Source organism: Callorhinus ursinus, unplaced genomic scaffold (genome assembly GCF_003265705.2).
Source record: "Callorhinus ursinus isolate GAN/ISIS: 27379988/994484 unplaced genomic scaffold, GSC_fseal_2.0 scaffold9, whole genome shotgun sequence".
Taxonomy (NCBI): Eukaryota; Metazoa; Chordata; class Mammalia; order Carnivora; family Otariidae; genus Callorhinus; species Callorhinus ursinus.
Window position 1 is genome coordinate 24,325,226 of NW_027397071.1, and position 6,837 is coordinate 24,332,062.

The following is a 6,837-nucleotide window of genomic DNA, read 5'->3' on the forward strand; positions in this document are numbered from 1 at the left end:
TCTGATAACCATCAGTTTGTTCTCTATAGTTAAGAGTCTGCTTTTTAGTTGGTTTGTCTCTTTTTTCTTTGTTCATTTTTCTTTCTTAAATTCCATATTTGAGTGAAATCATATGGTATGTGTCTTTATCTGACTGCCTTATTTCATTTAGCTTTATACCCTCTAGATCTATCCATGTTGTTGCAAATGGCAAGATTTCATTCTTTTTTATGGCTGAGTAATATTCCACTACACACACACACGCACACACACACACACACACACAAACACCATATCTTTTTCCATTTATCTATTGCTTGACACTTGGGCTGCTTCCATTTTTGGGGGCAAATACCTAATAGTGAAATTGCTGGATAATGTGGTATTTTTATTTTTAATTTCTTGAGGAATCTCCATACTGTTTTCCACAGTGGCTGCACCAGTTTGCATTCCCACCTACAGAGCATGAGGGTTCCTTCTTTTCCATATCCTTGCCAACACCTATTGTTTCTTGTATTTTTGATTTTAGCCATTCTGAAAGATGTGAGGTGATATCTCATTGTGGTTTTGATTTGTATTTTGTTGATTATGAGTGATGTTGAGCATCTTCTCATGTGTCTGTTGGCCATCTGTGTGTCTTCTTTGTAGAAATGTCTGTTCATATCTTCTGCCTATTTTTAATTTGGATTGCTTGTTTTTTTGGTGTTGAGTTGTATAAGTTCCTTACATATTTTGGATAATATTGGATATGTCATTTTCAAATATCTTCTCCTATTCTGTAGGTTGTCTTTTAGGTTTGTTGATTGTTTCCTTTGCTGTGCCGAAGCTTTTTATTTTGATGTAGTTTATTTTTGCTTTTGTTTCCCTTGCCTCAGGAGACATATCTAGAAAAATGTAGCTATGGCTGATGTCGGAGAAATTACTGCCTGTGTTCTCATCTAGGTGGTTTCAGGTCTCCCATTTAGGTCCTTAATCCATTTTGAGTTTATTTTTGTGTATGGTGTAAGAAAGTGGTCCAGTTTCATTCTTTTGCTTGTAGCTGTCCAGTTTTCCCAACACTGTTTGTTGAATAGACTGTCTTTTTCCCATTGCATATTCTTGCCTCCTTTGTCAAAATTAATTGACCATATAATCATGGATTTATGTCTGGGCTTTGCATTCTATTCTATTGATTTATGTGTCTATTTTTATGCCAGTACCATACTGTTTTGATTACTCTAACTTTGTAGTATATCTTGAAATCTGGGGTTGTGATACCTCCAGCTTTGCTTTTTTTCAAGATTGCTTTGGTTATTTGGGTCTTTCATGGTTCCATACAAGTTTTAGGATTATTTGCTCTAGCTTTGTGAAAAGTGCTGTTGGTATTTTGATAGGGATTGCATTACAAGTGTAGATTGCTTTGGGTAATATGGCCATTTTAATAATTTGTTCTTCCAATCTGTTAACATGTTGTATCTTTCCCTTTGTGTTGTCTTGAATTTCTTTTACTGGTGTTTTGTAGTTTTCAGAGTACAGGTCTTTCACCTCCTTGGTTAAGTTTATTCTTAGGTATTTTGTTATTCTTGATGCAGTTATAAATGATATTGTTTTCTTTTAGGAAGTACTAATCAACAGTTTTATTTATAGTTCATTGGAAAGAACTTGGCCACAGGGTTATAATTAGCTGCGAGATTAGCTTCCTAAGTCTAAATGTACTATTTACTCTGAGTAGCCAAGTGCCTAGCTATAAAATTCAGGGTTCTACTAGGAAGGAAAAGGAGAAGAATGATATTAGAGTAGGATATAGCAGTTGCACCAGTCAGGATTGTCCAGAGAAACAGAACCAATCAGAGATATATATTAGATTTATTTTAAGGAATTAGCCCACAGGATTGTGACAAGATTCCTGACATTCTGAAATCTGTAGATCAGGTTGGAAACTCAGGCAGGAGTTGGTGCTTTTATCTTAGGGCAGGATTTCTTCAGGAAACTTCAGTTTGTGCTTGTAAGGCCTTCAACCTGCAGCCCACTCACATTATTGAGGATAATCTCCTGTACTTAGTCAAGTGATTATAGAGGCTAAGTACATTTACAAAATACCTCATAGCAACACCTAGGCTAGTGTTTGATTAAATCACTGGGTACTATAGTCTAGCCAAACTGACACGTAAGACTATCATAGCAGTCTTTATCATAAATAGATTATACTACATATTTACATTAATATCTCCTTCATTTTATTGTGAGCATTCCCCAAATCATCAGATATTCATATAAAACATGATATTTATTAAAGTGGCATGATATCCCAACATACCTAAATAAAATTATTCCTATATTTCAGGACTTTAAAAACATTGTGTATATATATACATATCTATATATGTATTTTTAACTATTTCTGATTATTCATTAAATTTCTAAAAGTAAGATTATCAAGTCAATGATTATAAAGATTTTTAAGGCCTATATTCCTATTGCCAATATATCAATGTGCTTTCCAGAAAGTTTGCACCAATTTACACCAACAATATATGAATGCAATTCTGATGTCACTGTACTCTGGACAAAATTAGGTTTCATAATTTTATCAATTAATAGATGAACATGTTTTGTTTTGTATCTCTTTACTGCTATATAAAACATTTAATCATTCACTATACTTTTATTGATCCTTTCTATTTTTTCTTTTGTTAATTTTGTTTTTACCTTTTGCCTAGTTTTCTGCTAGGCTACTAGCATTCTTCTGATTGATGTATGAGGTATTTATATATTAAGAATATAAATCTTGGTCATACTTGCTGTGAATATGATTCCTAACTTGCTTTTCTAGTTTTTTCTTAGTATAAAATTTTTAGAATATAAAATCCTTTACTTTAAGTAAAGTAAATCCTTCCTTTAAGTAAAGGAAGAAACTATAGATACTTCAAGTTTTCACTTAGGGTAAACAGTTGATCAAAATTAATAAAGGTATAATCATATTATTGGTGATTAAAATTAAGGGAAATGAAACATGAAAATGAGATTATTTTCATACACAAATGAAGCATTACTCCCATGGATGTCTCAGGTAACTAGTCACACCTTTCCAAAAAACATACTTGGGAAAACTCACATTTTTTCCCCTTAGAATTCTTACATATGAAATATTTTTCTTCATTTAGTAGTATTACTAACTTTAGAATCTACTGACTGAATTGTCATTTCTAAGATGTCGTCAACATTATGTTCAAATAAATTTTGAGATGTTCAGTAATTTTTAAGAAAAAAATTATGGAAGAATAAACATTGAAATTATGATTTTTTTTGCTTCTAAATAAATTGAAAAATTTAAAAAGCAAATAACGGTGTTAAATCTGTGATGGTAATAATAGCTGCTTGACACTGACATGCTACAAATAAATCTGTGTGGCAATATAAATTGACTCAGGCATTTGTGCCACATATGACAGCCCAAAATATTTTCATTTCCTCCTTAGTAATTTTTAGATTTTCTTATCTCATTGACTATGAAAAGCACAGTCATCCCACACACTGTTCTTGAATTGCATTTAATATAATCTGCCCAGAATTCTAGTTTGATTTTCAAAATTGAGGTGAAACTGAATTCCAGGTAAGTTATCTAAATTGACCAATAATTTAAATTTGTATTGTATAGTAATACTTGGAATTATTTTTCTACTTTAATATATTTCAACTGGTTAGTTGAGTCCAATTAGTTCCAATATTTTTTTATAAGGTTGGCAAAGCATCTAATTTGTTTTCATTTGTAATTCCTAATTAAAATGGGTTAGTGGATATTCACTTATTTTACTTATAATATTCTCACTTATCAAATTTATTATTACTTATTGAATCTATTCATATTTTTAAAAACATTTTCTTTCTTTTTTTTGTAATTATGTTATGTTAGTCACCATACAGTACATCATTAGTTTTTGATGTAGTGATCCATGATTCATTGTTTGAGTATAACACCCAGTGCTCCATGCAATACATGTCCTCCTTAATACCCATCACCAGGCTAACCCATCCCCCCACCTCCCTCCCCTCTAAAACCCTCAGTTTCTCAGAGTCCGTAGTCTCTCATGGTTCATCTCTCCCTCCGATTTCCACCCCCCTTCATTTTTCCCTTCCTTCTCCTCATGTCCTCCATGCTATTCCGTATGTTCCACAAATAAGTGAAACCATATGATAATTGACTTTCTCTGCTTGACTTATTTCACTTAGCATAATCTCCTCCAGTCCCATCCATGTTGATGTGAAAGTTGGGTATTCATCCTTTCTGATGGCTGAGTAATATTCCATTGTATATATGGACCACATCTTCTTTATCCATTCGACTGTTGAAGGGCATCTCGGCTCTTTCCACAGTTTGACTGGCGGACATTGCTGCTATGAGCATTGGGATGCATATGGCCCTTCTTTTCACTACATCTCTGTCTTTGGGGTAAATACTCAGGAGGGCAATTGCTGGGTCATAGGGTAGCTCTAGTTTTAATTTTTTGAGGAATCTCCACACTGTTTTCCAAAATGGCTGTACCAACTTGCATTCCCACCAACAGTGTAAGAGGGTTCCCCTTTCTCCACAACCTCTCCAACATTTGTTTCTTGCCTTGTCAATTTTTGCCATTCTAACTGGTGTAAGGTGGTATCTCAATGTGGTTTTGATTTGAATTTCCCTGATGGCTAGTGATGATGAACATTTTTTTATGTATCTGTTAGCCATCTGTAGGTCTTCTTTTGAGAAGTGTCTGTTCATGTCTTCTGCCCATTTTGTGACTGAATTATTTGTTTTTTGGGTGTTGAGTTTGAGAAGTTCTTTATAGATCTTGGATATCAGCCCTTTGTCTGTAGTATCATTTGCAAAAATCTTCTCCTATTCTGTGGGTTGCCTCTTTGTTTTGTTGACTGTTTCCTTTGCTGTGCAGCAGATTTTATCTTGATGAAGTCCCAACGGTTCATTTTCGCTTTTATTTCACTTGCCTTTGGAGATGTATCTTGAAAGAAGTTGCTGTGGCCGATGTCAAAGAAGTTACTGCCTATGTTCTCCTCTAGGATTTTGATGGATTCCTGTCTCCCATTGAGGTCTTTCATCCATTTTGAGTTTATCTTTGTGTATGGTGTAAGAGAATGGTTGCAGTTCATTCTTCTGTATATAGTTGTCCAATTTTCCCAGCGCCATTTATCGAAGAGACTGTCTTTTTTCCACTGCATATTTTTTCCTGCTTTGTCAAAGATTATTTGACCATAGAGTTGAGGGTCCATATTCGGGCTCTCTATTCTGTTCCATTGGTCTATGTGTCTGTTTTTGTGTCAATACCATGCTGTCTTGGTGATCACAGCTTTGTAATATAGCTTGAAACCAGGCAACATGATGCCCCCACTTTTGTTTTTCTTTTTCGACATTTCCTTGGCGATTCACTGTCTTTTCTGATTCCATACAAATTTTAGGATTGTTTGTCCAGCACTTTGAAAAATGCCTTGGAATTTTGATCAGGATGGCATTGAAGGTATAGATTGCTCTGGGCAGCATAGACATTTTAACAATGTTTATTCTTCCAATCCATGAACGTGGAATAAAACCTTTTCTTTTATGGTTCTTTTTCTAATGCTTTGTTAATCATGAGTCTGGTCAAACATTTTCATTATTTACCAGCTGTTTGCATTTTAATTTTTGTTAAAAAACAAAAATTTCCCCCAATTTATCTTTTGCTTTTTCATTCTGTTTATGGTATTTGGGGCATACGTTAGTTCTAAATTTTACATAGCCAAATTATCAATCTTATACTTTATGTCTTATGTTTCAGAGTTGCATGAGTTTTCTGAGGTTCATGCACTTTATTTCAAGATTATATATATATATATATTTATTTATTTAAGATTTTTATTTATTTGACAGAGAGAGAGAGAGCACAAGCAGGGGGAGCTGCAGGCAGAGGGAGAGGGAGAAGCAGGCTCCCCACTGAGCAGAGAGCCCTACGTAGGACTCAATCCCAGGACCCTGGGATCATGACCTGAGCTGAAGGCAGACGCTTAACCGACTGAGCCACCCAGCCACCCAAGATTATATACATATTTTTAAAGGTTTTATTTGTCAGAGAGCGAGAGAGAGTACAAGCAGGGGGAGCGGCAGGCAGAGGGAGAAGCAGGCTCCCACTGAGCAAGGAGCCTGATGTGGGGCTGGCTCCCAGGACCCTAGGATCATGACCTGAGCTGAAGGGAGACACTTAACCAACTGAGCCACCCAGGCGCCCCTTATTTCAAGATTATATTAAAACACTGTGAAGGGCGCCTGGGTGGCTCAGTCTTTAAGCATCTGCCTTTGGCTCAGGTCATGATCCTAAGGTCCTGGGATCGAGCCCCGCATCGGGCTCCCTGCTCAGCAGGAAGCCTGCTTCTCCCTCTCCCACTCCCCCTTTTTGTGTTCCCTCTCTCACTGTGTCTCTGTCAAATAAATAAATAAGATATTTAAAAAAAATAAAACACTATGCATGTTTTTGTATAGTACTCTTTTGGCTTCATTGTTTCAAGTTAGATTTTGGTATCTATGGAGGTATTATTTTTCATATATTTTCATATTTTCATCCATATTATAATATGGATGTACTATACATATAGGTTTCCCTACATTAAATCATCTTGCATACCTTAAATTGTTTGAGTCTTTCAGGAATTTTGCGTATTATAAGTGATATTATTCCATAATTTTCTGTTATATGCTATCTTTAGGCAGGTTTTGTTGATCACACTGTGATGGTTTCTTAAATTGCATCTGGAGGCTTTTCTTCTTTCTTCATACTCCAAAATGATAGATCTTGAATGCTTTCTCAGTTCTTCCAAGCTGTATATTTTCTCTCTCTTTTTGAGCCTGTTTTT